The sequence below is a fragment of the Pygoscelis adeliae genome, unplaced genomic scaffold, assembly GCF_000699105.1.
Source record: "Pygoscelis adeliae isolate BGI_AS28 unplaced genomic scaffold, ASM69910v1 Scaffold13, whole genome shotgun sequence".
Classification (NCBI taxonomy): Eukaryota; Metazoa; Chordata; class Aves; order Sphenisciformes; family Spheniscidae; genus Pygoscelis; species Pygoscelis adeliae.
In genome coordinates, this window is record NW_008824499.1 from 4,447,494 (window position 1) to 4,471,261 (window position 23,768).

At 38.0% G+C, this 23,768-nt stretch overlaps 1 protein-coding gene and 1 long non-coding RNA gene across 3 annotated transcripts in view; one reads left to right on the forward strand and one right to left on the reverse strand.

Moving 5' to 3' along the window:
* Nucleotides 1-23,768, reverse strand: part of LRRC28 (leucine rich repeat containing 28) — an 83,643-nt gene that overhangs the window by 53,291 nt on the left and 6,584 nt on the right.
* The window catches only part of LOC103914776, a 26,028-nt gene continuing 2,557 nt past the window's right edge, over nucleotides 298-23,768 (forward strand). Inside the window, exons 1-4 of one of the 2 annotated variants that reach the window (XR_663493.1) lie at nucleotides 298-433; nucleotides 516-605; nucleotides 6,218-6,298; nucleotides 18,476-18,550. This is a non-coding gene — a long non-coding RNA (uncharacterized LOC103914776). The remainder of the gene's footprint in view (nucleotides 434-515; nucleotides 606-6,217; nucleotides 6,299-18,475; nucleotides 18,551-23,768) is intronic. The other variant, XR_663494.1, reaches the window with a different exon arrangement.

Sequence of the window (23,768 nt, forward strand, 5' to 3'; positions counted from 1 at the left end):
GGGCCGTAGCCGCGCGAGACCGCTGCCGCCACACGACTCTCGCGAGACGCCGCCCAGCCGCAGCAACCGCCCGACCTCGCGTCCCGCCACAACACCGCCCCCTCACCACCCACACCCGCCTCTTACCCAATCACAAGGCACTCCACCGCCCACCATCCAATCACAAGTTCCCCTCTCTCCCAGACTTACGTCCCCTTCCGTGTCAGCCAATGGGAGTGCGCCCCGCCTCAGCGCCTGGTCCGCCTCCTGCTGTGTCCAAGGGGCGGCTGTGAAGGTCTGGCTGGTGATGGGGACAGGGAGCATCCTTCCCCCCAACTGGCCCTCCTTGGGGCAGAATGTAGGCTAGCTTGCCTTCCCAGGTGTTTACACAGTTCCCGTTGTAAACAACAGTTATCCCTGCTTAACGGCTTTTGAAGGAGAATGTCATTTGCAGGTAAAAGTTGTGGTGGCCAGAGAGCATCTTCCCAGCCAAATTTTGGTGCAACTAACGCTATCTTTTATTTCTTTGTTAACAGCAGACTGGAGACCCTTAGGCAATCCTGCCTACACCCCCAGCCTGCCCATCATGACCATTTTTACCCATAATAGTTGGCCTGTTGAAACAGGTAAGGGAATTATGGAAGCTCAATTTGCCTATGTGCTGTTCACCTGATTTTTATTTTACATGTATTCACACATACTGAGATGACCCAATGCATAAATCCTATCCTAGGGAAAGTCTTGTTTGTGTTATGTCAGTAATCTAATAACAGCAAATTCCATCATACTCAGAATATTTAACATTACTGGGTATTAAAAGTTCTTCTTTGCTGAAGATTAGCCCTACCAGCTGCCTAAAAAGGGAATCCCAGCTGCAGAAATCCTCTTTCTAGTTCCCACAGGCTAATTAACATAAACTTGTCTTAACAAGATTCACATAGCAGGTCTGCAGGGGAACCAAGAAGCTGAATGTGGAAGAGGAACACCTTGCAGAAGGCACTTCTTCTCTCCTACATATTCACAGAACTTTCACTTGGAGCAAAGCAACATGCAGAAAAAGCTTAAGATTTTTTCTTGCAGACTCATTTCTCTCTTTTTCAGTTCTAAATAAAGAATAGCGATCCTTAATTGCTCATTTGTCATTTTCCTACACTTTAAAGGCAATAATCGATTTTGACAAGTATACTTGCTCAGTCTTACTCGCCACTTGCAGTCTTTTTGGAGTTGTTTTTTCAGATAAATAGATCGGATTTTGTTCAAATAATTTGAGATTAAATAATTTACCCTTCAAAATTTATCATCCTCCATATTTATCATATCATACTGCACACATTATTTCTTACTGTGGTTGATAGTACTTGTCTGTTTTCCTCAGCTGGATGTTAAATTCCAGGAAGTGGCCTGCTTGTATACCACCACAGTTCTAAAAACAGCAATTACATCACACTTCTTAATGTCGCTTTGGTCCCACATTATAAATATCTGAGAAATTAGAAGTTAAGCATACTTCAGACCAAAGTAGAAGCTGAATATGAGCACAGTCAGCAACACATTCCTAGAGGGAATTCAATGATGTGTCAAACCAAATGTTTTCCAGGATACTAAGTTATTGATCAGGACAGAAACGGTGTTCCTGCCTTCTTCCACTAAAGTGCAGACAGGAAAGATGAAGCTTTTTTCTTGGGAGACCTGCTCTTAACAGAGCCAGGATACTTAATATGTTTCTTTACACATACGTTGTAATGTTTTTGGTTGGGGATTTTTTTGAGACAGTAATAGGGAGGAGATAAGATTACTGCACTCTGATATTTTTGAGAGCAAACTTTTGCCTGTTTCTTTTCTGCTAACAACAACAAAGGGACTACAGAGATCAGAGCAATGCTAAAATGTCTTTGGTTCTGCTCTGTCACAGAAACAAATTCAGCTCTCAGGGTGTGCCTTCAGTGATTACAAAACATATTATACACATGGATTCAATGTAAACTGCAGGAGCAGTTTAGGATCACTGAAACTATTAAAGATGTTAACAATATATATAAAGTACTGGGGCTGTCAATATTTCAGTGGGGAGTTTTAAAACTGAGGATTTGAAAGTGTATTTTTTAAATATCTCTTTTTTTTTCTGAGTGGGAGGGTTCCTACAAGCAGTATTTAAAATGTCTTCTCCCTACTGATAAGAGTAATGTATACGATTCCCTCCAGACTGCTTTTCAATTGGCAGAAGAGTCTGTAGAATGAGATGAGCTCTTCTTTGCCAAGACAAACAAACATCCTCACCCACATCAACTATATTACATTTTTCTTGCTTGTTCCAGAGCTGTATCATGTTCATACCAGCTATATAGAGGTAAGTGGTAGTTACCTCATAGCTTTATGATATCCACAAGAATTTCTAATGTGATTTGAGTGTTCACACATCACTTTATCTTGTGCCTTTCCTCCTGAAGCAGTCACTCAGGCTTCTCTCTTTATTGTTTTGCATAGCTTGCAATCGTCACACTCATTCATTCTCAGTCTGATTTTTTTTTTCTTGACTGATGCCATCATGATTTCCCAGGCTTGTGTTGTCAAATTCTGTGCAATGCTTCTAAAAAGCACTGCTCTCTCAGATCTGAAAGCTGATCTCTGAAGCTCTGATCCTGCACAGCACAGGTGTACAGTCTTGCCTGTGTAGTCACAAGGCTAAAAATGGTGAGCAGAGCAGGGGGTGTTGGAATCTGATACTCCATTAAGGAGAGTGCTTGCCTCATGGTTGCCAAGTCATTCCCATCTAACAAGTGAGACTAGTGGGATACTCTTTGCTAAGTAGATTTTTACTGTTTCTTTACCCGAGTTTAATTCTTGATTTTGTGCTTGTGAGAGCAAGGAACAGAGGGGCTTGAAATTTACATCTTGCTCAGAAGGACGGCTGATCTTATCTGTGCCTACATAAAGAAACTAATAAAACTTGTTTTGAAGTGCAACTTTGAAGAAGTAGATCTATTTAAGTAGTTTGCAGTTGCCAGTGTCTTGAAGACCTGCCTTCATCAGCTGGTTTACTGGAACAAATCCAGTAACTGGAGAAAACGGGCACAGCTCCACCGGTGATCCCTTGTTTGTGCCAAACCTATACAAGCCAGATGAATGTAGCGTGAGTAAAAAGAGATGATGATACGTTATCAGATTTATTACACAAGGTAACTGTTTGAGACTAACAACTTTGGGAAGATGCAATTGGAAATATCTTTGTATAGCAAAGCTTTATGCAACCATTCTCTTTTGTTTTACCAAATGAAACATGAAGAAATCATTTTTATTGAGGTTTTTGTGACAAGATTCCTAGCTCTCCATTTCACAGAACTAGGAGATCCAAAATGTCTTACTGAGCTTTTGGATGTGAGTTCTGAACACTTTGTGGTTCAGCCTCCCTAATAATCCTGGGTGAGTCTTTTCTACCCAGTACTGTGGATACCACTTATATTGAATCATGTGCTTTAAATTAGACTTTATAAGCTTGGATTATGATCAAAATATTCACTGAGCAATTAGAGGTCAGTTTTTAGCAGCAGGAAAATTTAGTGTGACTGATGCATGACAGGAAAAGAGTGTTTCTCCTTTAAGGTCAGATAATTAGCAAATATTTTTAACCTTTGCTCTTTAGTGTGTTAACTAGCAGTACAAGATGGGCTTTCTTGGACATCACTGTAGTCTGAGAATTAGAGTGTAGCAAAAATCCACCACTAAACACTAAGCTCATGCAGTTATAGCTGGAACAGAGAGGTCCCATGGGTTGGAGGAAGGATTCCCTAGGCACAAGGAATCAACAGAACAATCCAGTGATCAACAGATGCAGTTTCAGCTTTCTTTAGGTTCTGCTTGCTGAAGGGTTAGTGTGTACTAGAGTGTTAGCATATGACATGCACACGTGTGGAAAGCAGTAGTAACCCAGTGGACACAGTGTCTAGTGCATCTGCCAGGTCTCACAGCCAGTGAACCTCTTTTCCATGGTCAGACAGGAGAAGAAGCTGCTTAACACGTGCTTGGGATGTTTGAAACGGTCTAGGAAAATGGCAGAGCTGTCCCTTACATGGCAGGATTCCAGTATGGGGGCTCAATGGTTTGTCCTGTTCTTTTGTCTTCTGCTTAATCCCTAGAAAGTGTGCATTGCCTAGAATTTTGAAAGTTCTCATGCAGTTGAGTATACAAGTTCATTTTTTTTGCTCTTGCAGACACGGAGGGTGGCTTTTTCCCTCATCTAGGAGGACTACTGACTTACATTTTTCTTCTAACAAGAGCTGAGGGCCTAGTGTCATCACCAGATTCTGCAAACTGAGACTTTAAGAAGCATACTTTCCTACTTCACTGGAGAGACAATATATGCTATGGTGTGATTGTCACTACTAAGAATTTTTTCAGTGTGCATTCTTTCTTCTAGAATTTCAAATCGATTTACTCTACTTACCCTTGTTTTCACTTTACAATGTCTTACATAATGCTTTTTCAGTATATATAGCTTTCATATACACAATGATACAGGACCTCAGTTGGTATAAATTTCAAGAATTTAGGATCTGTTCGTTCCATAGGAGGGTTTTTTGCATTACACATACATTCATTGATTTGTCTTTCATATCAGGAAGAAATAAACTCACTAAAATGTTCTGGTTTTACTGATGGAGAAAAAATCCATTCTCCAGAAAGTCCTGGCTCTTCTTAGGAGGTCTTTCCTGACTTCCAGTTAGTTATTTTGGTGTAGTGACAAAGCTGTCTTATTTGAGTGGAATAAAGTTACAGTGACTCATCACAGTACTACTAACTTTGATTCCATAAAGCTTTTACTTAAAACTCTGGCTTCTGCAGCAGTAACAAAAACTGGAAGGCAGATGGAGCTCCTGCATGCTAAGTGCCAACATACCAGTATTTAATGTTTAGACATCATCCACCTTTGGCTTAAGTCTTTTTATTTTCAGTTTATTTGTTATTGTATTTGTTAAACTTTAACTGACTCCTTTTTCAATGGCACAGTAATGCTAATGAAAAAGCTAACTTGAAAGAAAGTTCCTTGGACTGCCTTGTATGGTTCAAATCAGCATTGCTCAAAATAGAAGCTTTTAAAACAGTCTATCGCTAATTTGGACTGAACTCATTTTTTGAGGGAAATTTCCTGGTAATCACATTGATTATGTTGTGGAACACATTTCCTACAAAGTAATGGAAAGTACTAGTCATTTGGACAAACTGCAATTTGAATGAAACAACCCTGACACCGAATAAGCGAGCAGCGGATTTTGGCCCTGATCATGCAGTCTCTGCTCATTCTAAATTCCCACTGATCTAATTAATCTCAATTGGAAAAAGAACAATGGCTCATTGACTGCCCCAGAAACCAAATTCCTCTGTTAATGCACTAAGCAAATATAACAATAGGCAGAATCAACACTTCTGCCTCTGCTCCATCAGGAAATCTCAATATGGGATCACCACAAAGGTAACGAATCAGCCAGCTCTCCATGGCTTATTCAGTTGTTAGTCCTTCTTTAACGACTGCTAAAGGTGCATGTAGCTGATATGGAGATACTTTTTGTTACCTCTTGTTGACAAGATAATCAAGGCTTTCAAAATAATTTCAATTAACCAAGTATTATTTTTCAACTTATCAACTTCGCTGTATGTCACAAATGCATTAATGAATAATATTTTGTTTATCTTTTGGAATTCACTTTATGAACTTCTTAAACTTGACTGATTTGGTTCAATTAAAGCCACTTAGAATATTATCTACGGTTTTGCTTCACTTTAAACCAGAAAAGTAGTAAAACTTACATAGCAAATTTAGGCAGCACATGGATGTTTATTAGTTTCAGGCAGCAAATGGCATGAAATGTTCTTTGGTCTATTTTTATATGACCTCAATAATATTATTTTTTACTACCGCCCTCTGCTGTCATTGAGGCTGTATGGTGGTTATTTCTCCGTCTTTCTGCCTGGCCCAAGATCTGCTTTCTTTTCATCTTCACTGCACTTCCCTTGAGTTCAACCCACAGATTTGCTGAGTTCGCAATAATTGTCAAAAGATTCCTGCATATTTCTAATGATTCATTGGATCTAATCAGAGCAAAAGTTGTTATTCATTCACCTGAAAACAGTGGTTTTAAGCTTATTCTGAAGCTGTTCCTACTTCCAGATAGCAAGCTTACTCCAGTTCTTTAATCTGATATGACTATTGCTACCTAATGTCATTTTCTTTCTCCTTTCTTAGCCATTTATTTTTCTGAGAGAGAAGTCCCATGGTCTTCTGTGTGTCAAAGCAAAGTCATATTTTGGAGAGAGACTCCATATGGTCAGTAAAGCTCCATTGTTCCTATAAATTCACTTTAAATCTTTGATAAAATATTAAATCCTTATACTCTTATCCACACAGTTCCATAATTTTAGTACCTGTAAGCTTGAAATGGAAGGGTGCTGCATTTGTTTTTTAGTTACACGTAATACACATACTTGAAATAACATATTTTCATATATTTATGAGATGTTTGTATTTCTTGTGGAAAAATTCCAAGTGAGGTGCTAAATATCTTGGTTGTGTAAGAGTGACTGTTTTTGTAATTTTATTCTGCCATTCGTATCAGAAGGGTGTTAACTCTGTGGCCTGTTACATTGTGATAGAAATGAGGCAGGTGGTGAGCTATTTTTCATTCCAAGTAAATATAACTAGTGAAGGGGGAAGCATGGTGTATACACAGCTCTTTGATTTATGCAGGCATACTGTGGAGCCTGTTACAGTGAAGTCAGATATAGAAATCTTCTGTTCCTGAGACCAGTGGTAGATTTGCTTTTAGAGAGCTTGCAGGGTTTCTCCTTTTCACGTAAACCATCCCTCTGGTTACAGCTGGAGTCTGACCTTTCTTTTTATTGAACACACTAGGAAGAGCTTAAATGTATGCCTGAATGTTCCACGTGTTGGGGAGACACTCAAGAGATTGCTTCCTGTTAAATGCAGATTTTTTAGTTTTTGAGAGCAAACCAGAAGAGTCAAAGATACTTGTTTTCCTGTTATGCACTGTGTATCCTCTCAGAAATTTTTCATGTGAATTCCTGAGCACTTTGTTACTGAGAAGTCTAACAGTCAAAATTTGAGCTAAAATAGGTAACAAAAGTCAAGACATAACTGGGCTTGAGGAGGCTCTTCGGTAGTGGTGAATTAACAGTCTTGCAGTAGTAAGTGCTTAGCATATGTACTTTTTTTTGAGTCCTTACCTCCTTCCTGGTTTTGTCACATTTGCAATACAACATTGATAAAGACTTTTCCAGATTATAAAATCGTGGCATAATACGAGCTAAAATAGGTAACAAAAGTCAAGACATAACGGGGCTTGAGGAGGCTCTTCGGTAGTGGTGAATAACAGTCTTGCAGTAGTAAGTGCTTAGCATATGTACCTTTTTTTGAGTCCTTACCTCCTTCCTGGTTTTGTCACATTTGCAATACAACATTGATAAAGACTTTTCCAGATTATAAAATCGTGGCATAATACTAGCTACCAACTCCCATTTTCCTTGGTGTAAGGAGTGTTTTGGACAATATGGCATTGTGTCTGGCACCAGCTCTGCTCCTAGGGAACTATTCCAGACCATATGTCTGTAACAGGTTAACATGTTCTGTCTGACAAAAGGAGCTGATTTAGCCTCCTTTCAAAATCAGAAACGGAGACTCAGAGTTACTTCAACTGACTATAACTAGACCCTCGCACTGAAACGATTTTTCATTTTTTACCAATGGCATAGGAAAAAGTCATGTGCCTTTTACTCTCTTCCAGGGATTAATACCCCATAATTCTGGGGCAGTGAAGTAATTAGGTCTATTAAACCCTTTTAGTGACCTAGTGCTTTTAGCATTAGAAACCATGCTCAATGACTTCAAGTTTCTTAAATACACATTGATATGCTTAGAACAGCTATCCTCTAGTGAGTGATTGCACCTTTATAACGGTAATCCATAGATACATAGAGCTACAAATTAGAGATAGCCCAGCCAACACAGGTTACCAAAGAAGCACAGCTGCAACTTTATTATAATCCTTAAATTAATATTTGTTTCTTTCCTAAAATAGAAGCCAGCCAGCCAACCGCATACAAAACACTTAGAAAATTTGGCTGCTGGAAAATACATCCCTGTCAGCGTACCAATGCTGCAGTCCTGTTGCGCAACTGAAAAGGAATTTTCATAGATGGACTTTTGTTTCTGTCGCATTTTACTCTGCTTTGAATTGGTGGATCAGTAAGCCAGTGTCTTCGCAGAGAACTGCTGAGGATCTGTTAGAACAATAGGAAGGAAAACTAATTTAAAATATGCTTCAACCCACCTATTTGTTATTTTGCTGCAACAATATAATGTTTCTAATTTAATGAGGGCTACAGTCTGTAATTTAAAGTGAAAAGCAATTTTTCCTTTTATTTCATTGGAGAAAAAAAAAGAAACTAAAGAAGGATCTGAGTTTACCAATACATTTATGAATATAAATATTTTAGAGCATATACTGGTTCTGTGTATGTTTCTATTACCATTATCAAATGTGTGGTAAAAATCTCTGAAAGACTTTTAGTCCTTGCATTAATCAAATAATCTTTTTTGTACTCAGTACCTTCAACACACAAGTATTCAATAATCTTCTTGTACATGAGCAGGACTATGCCCTACATTAAAGACTAATCACAGTTGTAAACGTTTCAAAGAATCGAGATGTAAATAGAGACGTAATTCAAACTGAATTCTAACTTGAGGAATTTGGTATTGATAGAGAAAGGAAAGACAGCTTCAGGTGGCACATATGCACCACAGCAAGGACTATTTCCACCCAAAACTTGGCACAACACATAAAAATGCTTCTGTAATCTCTCCATAGAAAGTGCAATAAAAGGCACGTGCATCTCAGAATCTATTTATGTATTGGTCACTTTCTTATAGTTCTTTAGACTGATCAGATACCAGTGAACCCTGAAACTGCTACAGCTTCATTCATTACTTCAGCACTGTTGAAGATCTGTTCATTTCATGTTTCCCCCTCTAGTGTTCTTTTGGGACACAAAACTTCCAAGTTGATGTCATTACTTTTTTTTTTTTTTTAACTTTTTAAGTACTGTTACTGCTATACGACTTTAACAGTTGGCCTCCTGAGTTCCCTTGTGGGAATAGTGCTCTTGCTGCTGTTATAACTAATGTGGTCATTGCTATAGCGTTAATCAATCCTTGTTACAGACAGGGCAAAACAGCTTTGCACTGAGTAGATGTGGCATTTAAAAAAGCCTTTCAGGCTTTCCCTCTCTGGTCTTTTAGCCTGGGCGAGGTCCTTTCCTTGGTTGAAACATCAAATGGTACCCCTGGCAAAACATTTTCTTCCAGTCCCATGATTGTGTGGGTCTATGGATAGGCATCCTTAGCACACTGCTATCAGGAAAAAAAAAAAAAAAAAAAAAGTTAATATTTTACATTTAATTTTAGTTAGATTTTGAACAACATTGTACATCTAAGACCAAAGGAGAAATTTAAACCACAGCTGTTTTCTGTTTTATATTTTTGAAAAATGGGCATTCTCTGTGTGTATCCTGTCCTTAGAGATGACTAATAAGTAATGTCACTCCTGACCTTCCCAGATTTTACTCTGGAATAAAACAGGACAGGTGTTTTAACATGTACATCTTTAACAACGTACAGTAAAATACAGCAAGGATGGAAGAGCTAGAAAATAGAGAATAACAACATAGCCTCATACTGAATGTAGCCATAACTGAGACTGGAAATCAGATAGAGTGAAAGTAATGTTTTCCCCCATGTCATAATTTTGGCCTGAGTAACTACTGGTGCGTTGTTCTTGTGAAAGATCTGTCGGGGTGTTACAGTGACTAAGGTAGTAATTGTCGCTATTCCACATGCTAAAGATAGCAACTTGAGTAGTGTATTGGTGATACCTAGTTCAGTATCAGCTCAGAGAGACAGTGCTGCCTATTTCATGTAGGCAATTTGTTTGCTTCATCTTTTCCTGGGTGGACAGTTTAGTTTGAGTGAAAGCAATTCTAGGTGATCTCCTGCCTCTGTCTCCAGAAGTGTGCTATGACTAGCAATTTAAAGTGACTGCCTTTGGCTCATGGAGACTTCTTTGATAAAGCTCAGTACCTTTTTAAAACCAGATTGCTAATACATTGCTTATGCTAACAGAGGTGCAAAGAATGCATGTAGCTTAGATGAAACCTGTTTTGTTTTGGATTATATTGTTGTTGTTTTAACCTATATCCATTATATCCAAACAGCCATGATTTTTTTTTTTTTATTTGAAATAATTTCCTTATTCTAGCTTGAGATAGCCAGTGTGATGAGAAATAGATCAGTCTGGATTTGGAAAACAGGTGGATAAATGCACCACGGTTTGGCCTCTACTTTATGTTTTAAAAAATCAGTCTAAATAGTCTTAATATACCCTTCAATTAGTGGAGAAAGAGAGGAAACTGATAACGTGTTGTGATATGAAATGGAAAAGCACACTTCCATGGAAGATTTATGTGGTACAGTATGCCAGCATTTAACAGCATATGTCAAGTTTGTATGGGTTGATGACAGGGTAAGTTTTATTTTGCTGAAGAGGGGGCTCAGCTCTCAATGACTTGCCCACCCCTGATGCAGAGAAAACTGTGCCAGTGAACCAAATAATTTTTTCCTACTTGCATTTGCAGGTGTTCCCTCCCTGACCTCTTCACGACACATATGTGATTTTCAAAGCAATACAGCGTGAATGGCAAATCCTTTGTGTTTGAAAAATATCCAATCCTTTTCCTTCAGTTCCTTAGGGGAAGGACTGTACTGAAACAACATGAAACAACTACTAAAGATACTTTTCCTTGCTGAAAGACAAAGTCAAGGATCAATGCACAACAGCAATATAGAAAGATAAGAGCAAAAAGGGAAAGGAGCAAAGTTAAGTACATAAAAGCATCACAACGTAAGTGCTTAGATGAGTCTCAGTGTTCTGACCTCTGCTGCTGTCATAAAGTGCTTGAGTTTGTTCAATACATGGTAGAGTCCAAAAAACACAAATAGTGTAGCATGTAAAGGGGAATTTCCTTGTTCAGTAAGGATGGAAGTTATGTCATGATAGACAAGCGCTGTTCAGACAGAAGCACCGTCTTTCAGAGAACTAGTAATGAGCATTTGTTGTAAGGCTCTCTTTTAAATTTAGTATTGTGGCTCCATGTTAAGATATATAGGTATATTCTTTCCCCTTCTGCAAGGAGACAGTTTTATTTTTCAGTCTTTGTTGTAAATTCTTGAGCACTGTTGAACTGTTTAGTTTCAGTATGGGAAGAAGAGTATTTTTGCACAGTTTGTATACTAGTTTAAAAGTACTTTTGAATCTGGCAGATTTAGAAGGTGTACTGGGCCTGGCTGAGATAGGGTTATTTTTCTTCATAGCAGCTCAAAATGTGCTGTGTTTTAGAATTGTTACCAAGACAATACTGATAACACACTAATGTTTTAGCTGTTGCTGAACTGTGTTTGCATAGCATCAAGGCCTCTCTTGTTTCTCACTCTGCCCCCCTAGTTGTTACTTCCACCACGGTAAGCAAATGACACTTGCCTTGGCAGGTTCACGGCAGTGTGATATTGATATTGCAGCCACTGTCCTTTACACCAGCAAGGCTTTACTCACTTGGCTTGCTTGATTATGGCGTTCCACATTCATTAATAATCTGTGCAATGGCTTTCTCTCTTCTTCCATTTCTCCTTCATTTATTAAACAATTTTTACCATGACGCCCAAGTTTTCTTGCTCTTACTCTTCCTTTCCTCTGCCCCTGTCCCACTGGGGGTGAGGGCTGTGTGGTGCTTAGCTGTGTACCGGGGTTAAACCACAACAGAAGGTCTGTAATAAGTTAAAAATTATCACTGCCATTCATGTTGCTGATTTAAGTTTTTCAAAATACTGCTGAGTTTGGGTTTTTTGTTGTTGTAATAGATACACTTTCCCATGAACAACAGTAACTCAGGTATGTAAGTAAGAAGGAATTTGCTATTTTCCCCTCTGTTGAACATTTCAGTGACTGTTACAAAGGAGGTGAGCTCATTTATGTCATAAATGACATGGCTATTTAGTTAATTCAGCAAGTTGATAAGAAGCTGCTCTGTAGACTAAGGTGCTTTACTTCAGAATGGAAGCTGATTCACATGACTAACAAATGTATTTAGTAGCTAAATGTCTGAGTCAGCTGAAGGCAATGAGATAAACCATGTTAGTATGCACAGAGCATTGCATTTATAAAGTTTGATTCCCTCAGAAAATATATTCTTACTACTGAGTTTTTTTTTCATTTCAGGCAATCATATTTGTGTCATTAAGTCAAATATTTGGACTTTCTGAATTTCTTATTTCATTTTGCATGGTACTTTTGATGGAATATTGTTTTTTCTCAGGGCTTCTTGGCAGTTTTCTGTGCTATGTATTACTCCGTGCCCTCCCTCTGTCTAATCCATGGCTTTTATGAGCAGTACCTACCTTACTAGATGGAGCTATAGAGAGACTTGAAGTAACATGAACAGCTACTTTGTGACAGATCATAAAATAATGATAAGGCTTTACTTTGTGTCACATCAAACCAACCATAAGTTTGAGTAAATTGCTGGACCACTTTGCTGCAACTGAAAAACATTGATCTCAGGGGCAGCACCATAAATTTTTCCCATCTTAACTAATGTCTGTGTAGGATTCTTCAACAACTAACATGTTCTCCTATTTGATTTTTTTTTAATTTTCTTGGGATTTGTCAGTTTTATCTTTCTACCTTAAATTCTGTCTGTGGCACACAACTCGGTGATACGCAAATATTGCAAGAAGAATATTGCAACACTACTCAAAAGCCAGTAGTATTTCTCTATGCTTTTATTTATATAAAGCTAGAATGGGGGAGGATCTTTTTGCAAAAAAGACATTACTCAATAAAACTGAAATTCAGCTCAATGCAGAGAACTCTGCAATTTGCTTCATAATATTGCATTCCACATTATAGCTCTAGGTGCAGTAATATGAAATGTCCAGGGGGTTGTACAGACTCTTATCTCTGGAAGTTCAATGAGAGCAAACTCCAGTGAATGTTAGTACAAGGAAGAAACTCTGCTTATTTACTAGGAATTGGTATCAAGGAGGAACCAAGGTAAAATAGGGATTTTACAGAACTGAGTAAATTATTTTAAAATATTTCTAGTATATTTGCTGCAGACAGGGTGACTCAAAGATAAAGATAGGCCCATATCCTTTAACCTTCCTACATGCACTAGCTATCCAGTTCAAGCAGATCAGTTAAATGCAACGTGTGGGGAGAAGATAGTATTTCCACAGAATGATTTATGCTCAGTATATCATTGGTTTATAAAATTGCTGCTAGCAAAGTAGTTTCATGCATATTTTAAAAGGCTATTTCAAGTGACCAGAGACAGGAAGGCCATGAAAGATTTGTGGATGGCAAGTTTATAAAAGGAAAATAAATGGAAAGGAAATAAGAACCCTTTCCAGCAGTATTTGACTTTCCCAATACATGTGATGGACATAAGCAAACTTCTAGCATTTTGTTAATGACATTTAGCCATGTTCCCCACTGTTTTCAGATCCCTTGAACTTCTCTTCTTTCCCATCCCTCAATGAAGAGATAAGTTATCTTCAAAAGGCTTAGATATTAAGTCCAGTGAAATTACAGAAGAAGAAATATGCACTAATCAGAAAAGCAAACTTACTATCATATCTAAGTTTACATTAATCCTACCAGTATTTTAGCCAACAAACCATTTTATTTCCCTTGTGCTTTTCTGTGTATTTGCCTTCTTATTTTCACTTAGCAGTTAGATTATTAGGAGTTTTGCTTTCTTGCTTCAAGAACTTAGGAAGAAACCATGGCAACATCTTCTAAGCAAAATATTCTCAATTTTTGCTGAGCATTGCAGCAAAGAGCTTTGATTATGTCAGGATACTATAGGCTTGATTCAGCCCCAAGCTCATGGTGAATGGAACAGCAATATCTTTGTCGTCATTTTTCAGACCTAATTTTCTATTGCAGACTAGAGCTTTCCTGTAGGTTTAAATGGAGTTTGTCCCCTCATCAGGTAGTATCATGCCCCTTCAACTTCTGTTCTGTTCCATTCCAGCGAATTTGCAGCTCCGGGCAGATCTAGCATTGGTTCTATCTACATTATATTCAGCAGAGGGCTCTTGCTGATGGCTCTTTATAGCTCTAGCTATTGGCATCCACACAACCCTTAGGTACAGGGGTTGGGTACAAGTCCTCCTCCATGTCTAACCCTCCCTGGAGAGGCAGGAAGGAACCCATATATAGCCAGTGTGGTGATCAAAGTTTGGGCTCCAGGCTAACATATCAATATAGATAAACCCTGGGTTAGAACTGTATCACTGCTAGAACTCTACAGCTGCACTGAATCTCCAGTGAGGGGACAGTGATAAACATTTTAAAATGGCATACAATCCAAAGTCAAATTCACTAGTGCAATTGATAAGGTTAGCAATATTTGATGACTGCAATACCATATAAATTCTAGCTACAGATTACTAGCCAGCTCTTTTCCCAGCAAACTGCAACTGTACATTTGAATTGTCCACTTGAGATTTTTAAGTGCTTTAATTTCCTGGAGCTATTTACAAATCTTAGAGACCACAGAGAGAACTTCCTTAAAAGGGTAAGAAAAACCACTGCTCTTATTGCAGCCAGAAATGTTTTTACAGTCAGATCGTCCTTCTACTGTTAGGTTGATTGAAGAAAGAAGGTGAAAAAATTAAAAATGTTTTGGACTACGTCCTCAAGCACAGAAGTCCCGTGAACAATCATTCCCAGAGGTGAGAACTTTCTGCAAAGACTTTTACTGTCAATTCCAAAAGACAGTCAGTTGTAGATGACATTAAAAGGAATGTCCTGACTTTATTAACATTGCTGATGAGAGGGGATCACACAGGTAAACCAACTCTCAGAACATTCAGGGCTTATGAAATTGTAATTGAATTGCACCAAAAGCTAATTGATAGTGCACATTTAGGTAGAATATGTTGACAACTTCACCCATCTTAAATTTCAGTTCATTTCAAAAGAAGTTTTAATGCTTATATCTGCTTGTAGTGGCTGTCTGGTCTGCATGCAAGAAGGGCAGAGATGTCCATTCTGAGGTCACTTATCAAAGTTCTCATGTTATCACTATGACTATTTTTATTAGACTTCCTAATACTCCAAAGACACACAGACCACAAACAATCATCTTCCCTAAGCCTTTAGAATATAAGTACATTTTCTCCCAGTTCCAAGTTTTACAGGCTGTGTTGGGTAACTGCTCATACTGGTTTAGATCATTGCAGAAACAGCTGTATCAGACAAATTTTGGTCATTTTCTCATTACAACTCTCCTGGATGCACAATCGATTTGGAGAGGGGAAGTCAACAGATTGCAGTCTTGTAGTTAGCTGGCCTGCAAAATGATGATAACCTGAGGTAGACTAGCCTTACCAGGGTGGCCAGTGTCAGCTGGTGTCAGACTTTTATAGTAACACTTCTCCCCAGCACTGAAAAGCATTCAAGACATTTGCCTTTTGTTTATAGATCTTTCCATAAATGATATTAATCTGAAGTAGCTCATGAGGCAAAGAGTACTTCAGTGTAAACCTCCAAAGGGTGATACCAGAAAGAGAGCTGCACACAGGCAGCCTTGTTTGGAATTGTTTCCCTCTTTGCTTTTCAGCTTGAGCCCCTTCCAGACTGTGTTCTTTAAAGAGCACTTGAATACAGAGTCTGCCCAACACAGCAGGCACCAGGCAGAGAGACATTTCTTTAACTCTGCTGTTCTTCCTCACGTTGCAATTGTCACAGTTCAGTACAAGGCTAATTGTACTGAATTTCAATAGCAGATTTGGGCCATGTTCACAGTTATTTTGGAATCAGTTCTATTTGCTGTAAGCTTTCCCAGTTTATATTTCATGCTTGTATATGTCATCCCTTATGCTATACAACACACATTAGTACTTTCCTTACAATTTAGTATATAAATCATGCTATTACAGTTTTACGGCACCTTTGATATGACGAACTAAAAATGTTTCATAAACACTACTATGCCTCATTAAGCCTGTTGGGTTTTTTTAAAACTCATTTGAGAGATGATTAAAGTGGGATTCAGAATACTCATGTCATTTTGCTAAAAATGCTCATAAGTAAGTGAGGATTTGGGAATAGAATCCAAATTCTTGTTCACACTTCTGTCCGGAAGTATAATTGTATAATGCTAATCTGAGGCAATGATCAGCTGGCCTGCAAAATGATGATAACCTGAGGTAGACTAGCCTTACCAGGGTGGCCAGTGTCAGCTGGTGTCAGACTTTTATAGTAACACTTCTCCCCAGCACTGAAAAGCATTCAAGACATTTGCCTTTTGTTTATAGATCTTTCCATAAATGATCAGAGCAATGATCAGAGGTTTACCATGGATCATGTTCAATGCCATTGGTTTTCAACATTTAATCTCTACCATCAAAAGTCAAGCATGAAAAATATAAATTCTTTTTCATGAGAGAACCAGCTATAATGAATTACTTGCTTGTCACTCAATAAAATACATATATATTTAACTCAACAAGAGTATAGTGTTTTCAGAGGAAGTGCTTATATCATCGCCAAATCAAAACAGCTCAGTGGTTTTGACACTATCGCAGCTTCACTTTACTGAACATATCTTGCATGTTCACTTAATAAAATATTATCCCAGTCTTCCCAGTCTTCAAGTCCTATATTTGCACAATTCAATTATACAGCCATTTTGTTGAAAAAAATTAGATGTGTAATGCACATTTTGCATTACTGAAGAGCTAATGTCATTTTAGCACAGACCCACCCTCTATCACTAGGATTTTAGTTTGGAGATGTTCAATGTCCAAATCAATCAAATTGAATTTAATTTAGACATCTAACTCCCTCAGGCCTGGTTGGAAAATGTCAGCCTAAAATAGCATGTGCTTGAGTACAACGAACTAGAAAGGCACTTCTGATGTATCTATTTGTATGTACAAACAAATGTCACAAACAGTATATGGGAATAGCAACAACCCCCTTCTTACGGAGCTGAATTGCCATTCACAGAACTAAGATAATGATAAGGACTTGCAGGAGTAATACTTCCTTCCACTTGCATAGCGCCTGAATAAAGTGAGAGAAAGAGCTTCACCAGGTGGTAACGAGTGATCATAGGAAAGATTAAAATAGCTACCACTGAGGTACTGGTTACAGACTGGCCAAGGGTTTAGAAAGTGAGCTAATGCTCTAAACAAGACTATATATATTGGGTAACTTACGAGTCAAGAACGGAATTTAATGCTACTCAGTAACAGGAATGCAGAAAGCAGTAACAATTCGATGATTTGCTTTTGAACAGGACCAAGTTATAAGTTTCTTAGCTTCATTTTCAGTTAGAAAAACAGGATATCAGATGTACATGCACAAATAATTTAGTTTTGTTTGTAATTCAGCAAATGAAGTGCAGAAGTTACACCTCTTTCAAAGTGTACAAGATCAGTCATTATCTGCTGCCCTAAACCTTCCCTGGAAGAAAGTGAAAAGCTTGTCTAAAGTGTGCTGAAAGGTAAATACAGCATTTAACATACCAGAGAAAACATAACATAGCTACAATTTTGAGGGCACAGGGACGGCACAGCAGAAAGGAAAAATCCCGAAGCATGTTCTTTAACAGGGCAATTGTTGAGCGAAAACCCAAAGAATTTATATGGGAAATTTCTCTGATTCTTTCACTTAGCAGAAAGAAATCAATAACTGTGGTTTTTTCATCCTGAGCTCATTTTAAAGAAGCATGACAAAAACATTCTAGTAGAAATAAAGAATTCTGCATTATCACCTCGAACTAATGAAATCATTCAATATTCAGAAATTCTTAAATAAATAATTCTTAACCTGTTCCTCTTACTGTTTATTTATGGATTTATTATTAAAAGCTAACCTGTGGACTTTTTTTCCATTGAAATAGGTAATTTATACCATTTATACTGAAGAACGCCAAATTGCTTTATTTTTCACTGTTATAAAGAGCTACAATATGTTTCAGTCAGATTCCTAGTAAAGCTGGTTGTAAATAACATTTGAATTAACAACTCAAGTACAAATCTACAATTCTATTAAAATTCAAATAAAATTCAAACAATTAAAAATAAAATTAGAAACTAGATTATTGGAATTGGATTTTTTTTTTTACTACAAGTTTGTTGAAACTTGTATTTGGAAAAAAACTCTTTTAGCATGAAAGATGTATTCTGTGATATCTTAGATAATTACTAATAGATGCATTTTTATAGAATTCAAGAAACTGCATTTAGCTTTTGTTCAGGTGGCTGGAAAATACTTTCAGAATTCTTTCAAGGAAGCTGAAGGTAACATGGAAAACAATGCTTTAAGACTGAGAATTTTTCCTGTCTTGTTTCTTACAGCCTCAAAAGAAAAACTACAAAGATCATTACAACAGCATGCCCATCTTTGCTTGTTAACATAGTTCACCAGTAGCAGTGAGTATCTATATAGTATTTTTTTTGCTGTAGTCTTTCCATAGAATACTATAATTTTCTACTCAGCTTACCATGAATAGCAATAAAGAAAAGACAAAGAAAAAGAGAAGAACATAGGTAATAATTTGGTCTTCTTCCTCCCACTGAATTAGTTAAATTGCACAGCTAGTACTGACATCAGGTTATGATTGTTAAGACTTTTATTTGCGGTGCCTCAATACTAGTTTGCGAACAGCACCAATATACGTATGAGCAACCTCATGTGCTGATGAAAGTAGAAGGCAATGGGTAACTTCAGGCTTCCTGTACTGTTGCCATGATCAAGAGGAGGCTCTTGAATATATAGTGCAGATTTTCCATGTGCTAGGAGAGCACTTCCACAGTGGAAAATTTTCACAACTATACATTTGCTTTGTTAGCCAAAATTTGCTTCTTTTATTGTTACTAGTAGAGACATTAGTTGCATTTTTCCACATTCTGGAATTTGCAAATATTAGCACAGTGAATCAACAGGCTTTACAGACAAAAAAGCTCTGACAAATACATTTGAATTACATTTAAGGATAAGAATTACAGCACCAACTAAAACTCATGGAAGACAACAGCAAGCTCTCCACTCTATTCAGAAGGCTTTGGATGAGGCAGTTTGCAAAAGCAAGTTGGCAGAAACACAGGAAACTATTACCTATCTTAGTTACATCCCAGAAAGTAAACTTTTGGTTGTTAATTTTTTTAATGGCTTCCCTGTGTTAAAATAAAGACATTCAGGTGGCAACACCTGATGTTATCTTGCACATACGGTTGAGGTACTCATGTCCTGTCTTAACTAAGAGCATTTTAAGATTAGGCCACATAAAGGGAAGATTTGGGTTTTGTAATAATTATTTTCATCTTCTTTCATAACAAAAATTTAAGTTAATTAACTCATGTAAGAGTTGATATTTTTTCCTCTCTTCTCTGACCACCAGTTCTTAAATGATTTTGTCACTGTTTCTCTCACAAAAAGCAACTCTGCTGCTGAAAGAAGGGCCAGGAATTAGAATGGCTACGAACAGAGAGCTTAGCCCAGAAGTAACCAAGACAGAGGGGCGCCTAGAAGTGACAGAATGGGTAAAAGGGCATACAAATACAGCACACATGAAACCTAAGCAGGTACAACCATTAGCTTAAGAGTTGGCAATGTTATAAAGATGCTTTTCAGACAGGCAATTTATACCCTGGCAGATGTTACTCTGGCTGACTCTTTGTAATGAACCAAGGTTCTTCATCTCAGTAACAGGAACTTGGCTCATCTAAATCATCCACAGAACTAGGGGAATGCGAAAGCAAGCAGTGAGGATAAATCACATATTTGTAGTTGCTGCTGACTGATTCTGCTGGAGAATTCGATGCTGGCATCTGCACTCCCTAACTCATGGAAGAAGTTACGCTGTTCAGCTCTGCCATCTACTATTAACCTGTTTCTAACTTATTTCTTATTCTGTCAGCACTTCTGAAAACTTTGCTGTGGTAGGAAGCAGGTACTCTTTTCCAAAAGGTACACTGGACTTCATCATGAACTCTGCCTAACTTCCCTACTTTCCCCTGCAGTGAATCATGGCATTGTGGCAACAAGCTGGCATCAGTTAGAACATCAGTGTCCAGGACTAAGAGACACCAGGTTCCTGCCGGAGCAGCATAGAAGGCTCTTCATCTGCTCGGATCCAGAACTCATGGCCAGCTATATGGTTTAAATAGAAATTTAACTGTTACCTATTTCAGTCTAAGCTGACGCTGACACTCATGTCTGTGAACTGTAGAAGCTGAACAAATTGCACGTCCCCTTCTGTTGTCCTTGATACAGTGCTAGCTAATTGTTGGCAGATAACTGGGTGCAATAATCTCCTCAAGTGACACAGCCCATCTGCCAGAGCCCTCCTACACTCTTGGGAATTTGGCTGGTGGTTCACAGGCACTGATAATGGGAGATTCCTCCCCTCTGCTCTTGCCGGCAGGAAGTGTTTTATTTATGCTATCACAAAATATTTGCTCAGCTTCAAGACAAAAGAAGAGGGGTTGTCACCGCTTGCTTTCCAAAAACAATCTTTTCAATCTTACCCTTCTGAAAACAAGTCCTAAAAGGGAGTCGCCAGGTTACATTGCTATGGGTTTGATCATCTCTTGCATGCAGTTAATGTCCCGCTTACTATTTACTTTAATGATGTGGGATCAGGGCCCAACTATCAGCCATTCTTTGCAAATCATACCATATTCAAATAATCGCTAAGAAACATGCCTCTTCTTCTCCCCCCAGCTCTCCCAAGCTGAAAGGTATTTGTGCCAGGATAAGAGAGGGATCAGTAAGCCATCAATATATTGAATGGCCTGCCTGCAACTGGTTTACATGAAACAATTTTACTTTAATTTAGCAACTCAGTGGAGTGATTTTAATAATGAGCATGTCCTTTATAAGTTTCCAGAAAAGGAAAAACTAATACATTTATTACAGAACACTATTTTTTTGTTCTGTCAGGGAATTATATCCACTTAGGAATGCTAGCACAAGTTTTACTTATCTTTTTTGTTTTCCCTAGTGTTAATGTACACTTAAAGTAAATTCCCATGCTTCAGATGAGGTTAATCTATTTTCAGCTACAAGTAAGCAAAACCATATTTGGTGTCACATAGAATAAACAGCAGATCTCCAATTTGGATTTTATAACACCAGTCTAACCTATTGCTATGTTATTTACTCTTAATTGAACCATGGTGCGAAATAAGATGTATAGTTAGTTATTAAAGAAAAATTGGGCTGTGTTACATTTCCCTTTAAGGCATTAATATAATGTTTTATATTTTATTTTCTTTCTTTAAAAGAAAGGAAGAAATTAGCCTGTTAGTCTTCCCCTCTTTGGTAAATTCAGTATTCAAAGTAACAATCACTTGTTACAAATATTTCCTAGAGAAAAAAATGAAAGTAGCTTGTTGGATTTCATGAAAGTGCAGTCTTTTACTTTATTTCAAAAGCATCTATAGCAGTCTAAGAGATACTATGGCTCACTTCATTTTTTAAAAAGAATACAGAACACTATAATTTTTTTTTTCATATTACATTGCTCAGAAGCTGATCTTTTCCTTCTGCAGGAAAATTATACTATTCTACACAGTAATGTGCTGTTACTGTTCTAATTGGAAGAAATTTATTAAACTTGACCAATTTTAGAGAAAGATTTTTCAATGAGAATTGTGCAAACTGTTCCTTTGTAATAACTAATCTGATGCTGAGTAGCAACATCTAAGAAAAAGACAAAACTCGCAAAGCTGAATCCAAGCCACACAAGTTCCCTGATTCAGGATTCAAAAAGCGAGGCCAGTAGTCTCTTAGCATAAGCTGTTTTTGTGGACTATTTTAACTGTCCATTCTGCATTATAACAGCAGCTGCAGGGGTAGTTTCCAGCATAGCTGTTTGGAAACCATTTCAGTAGAAGTTCTTCCAGATGTAGGTTCGAGTGTGCCAAAATGGTCTGGCTCTTCAGTATAAAAAGCAAATTGGAAGTTGAGACTATGGTGCTTTAGCAGTAAGCAGCTTTAATCAACGCTCAAAGAACCTGCCTGCTCTGAAAAATTATAATGGTTCCACAGGGCTTAATTTGGAGGGCGATACAAAAATGTGTCAAAGCCTTCCTCCCCCCTCAAGTTTTTCTTTTTCCCTCCCAGTAATACAAATTGTCTAACAATCAATATAATGTTAGAAGGATTTCTATTGAGGCTTCAGAAAATGGATTTTATACCCATAATACATAAAAAATACCTACTAATGCTCTATGTTACATATAAATTACTCTCTCACACAAGGAAAGGAGAGATTACCAGCTATCCAACCAATCTATTTACCATGCAATGAGATGGGATCTTATGGAATAAATAAATTCTGCAAAGGTACAATTTATCTATCAGAAAAGCATCTTTATAATGTTGCTAGTTCTTAGGTTATAGGAATTCTAAACTTCAACTCCTTCCCCCTTCAAAGAAACACTGACATTTAGCAAAGACCGGTGTCTATGCATTACCTTACAATTATCTGAAGTTTTGTTGAGTACATTGTAGATTATTCTATTCTATTACTGTATGTCAGCTGTGAAGTACCTGGGCTGTGTTTAGTGTACCACATCCTACTGCTGAATTAGAGGAGTAGCTTAAAATACCGAATTGAAAAAGTTACAGCTTTTCAATTGGCTCACCTAATTTGGGGTTCAGACTATTTTATAAGAGGATTCACAGGGAGGGGGATATGCGTATTCTCTGGTGTTCTGTAGCATATATTTACAGTACCAATTTCCAGACCGTCCTTTTCCTCTTTCTACTTCCTCTCTCTCCCTCTCCAAACTACTGCAGGATCCTTAGATATACATTATACCATGAACAGTCAGATGATGAAAAAACATCTGATTTTTCAGATGTAGTGCCAGTTATCACATATTAATGTCCATCTCTCAGTTACCGCCACTCAAAGTTTGTGGAGGTGCTTACAAATAATTTATTTTAAATATACTGAGTGTTGAAATTAAATCTTGACATTTAGAGCTAGTGGGCTGAAAACATTCAGATTTCCTCCCACTACAGGAACAAGATCTACCTTTCTATGAAGTATCACTGGCATTTGAAAGATGGATCTCTTAAAACTCGTAAGTTTGTATCTAACTGATAACAGCAAAATTAAAGGTTAATACTTTATAGTATTGCATTTAAAACCAACCATAAAACTAGTTATTAAAAATCAATTTCTTGTACTATTTGCTTAAAATGTGGATGAAGCAGGCTCAATGTCCAGACGGAGACTGGTGATGAGGGGTCCGTATTGGGACCAGTACTGTTTAGTATCTTCATCAATGACACAGACAGTGGGATCAAGTGCACCCTCAGCAGGTTTGCAGATGACACCAAGCTGAGTGGTGCGGTCAACATGCCAGAGGGACGGGATGCCATCCAGAGGGACCTGGACAAGCTCGAGGAATGGGCCTGTGTGAACCTCATGAGGTTTCACAAGGCCAAGTGCAAGGTCCTGCACCTGGGTCGGGGCAACCCCCAGTATCGATACAGGCTGGGGGATGAAGGGATTGAGAGCAGCCCTGCCGAGAAGGACTTGGGGGTGCTGGTGGATGAAAAGCTGGACATGAGCCAGCAACGTGCGCTCGCAGCCCAGGCGGCCAATCGTATCCTGGGCTGCATCAAAAGCAG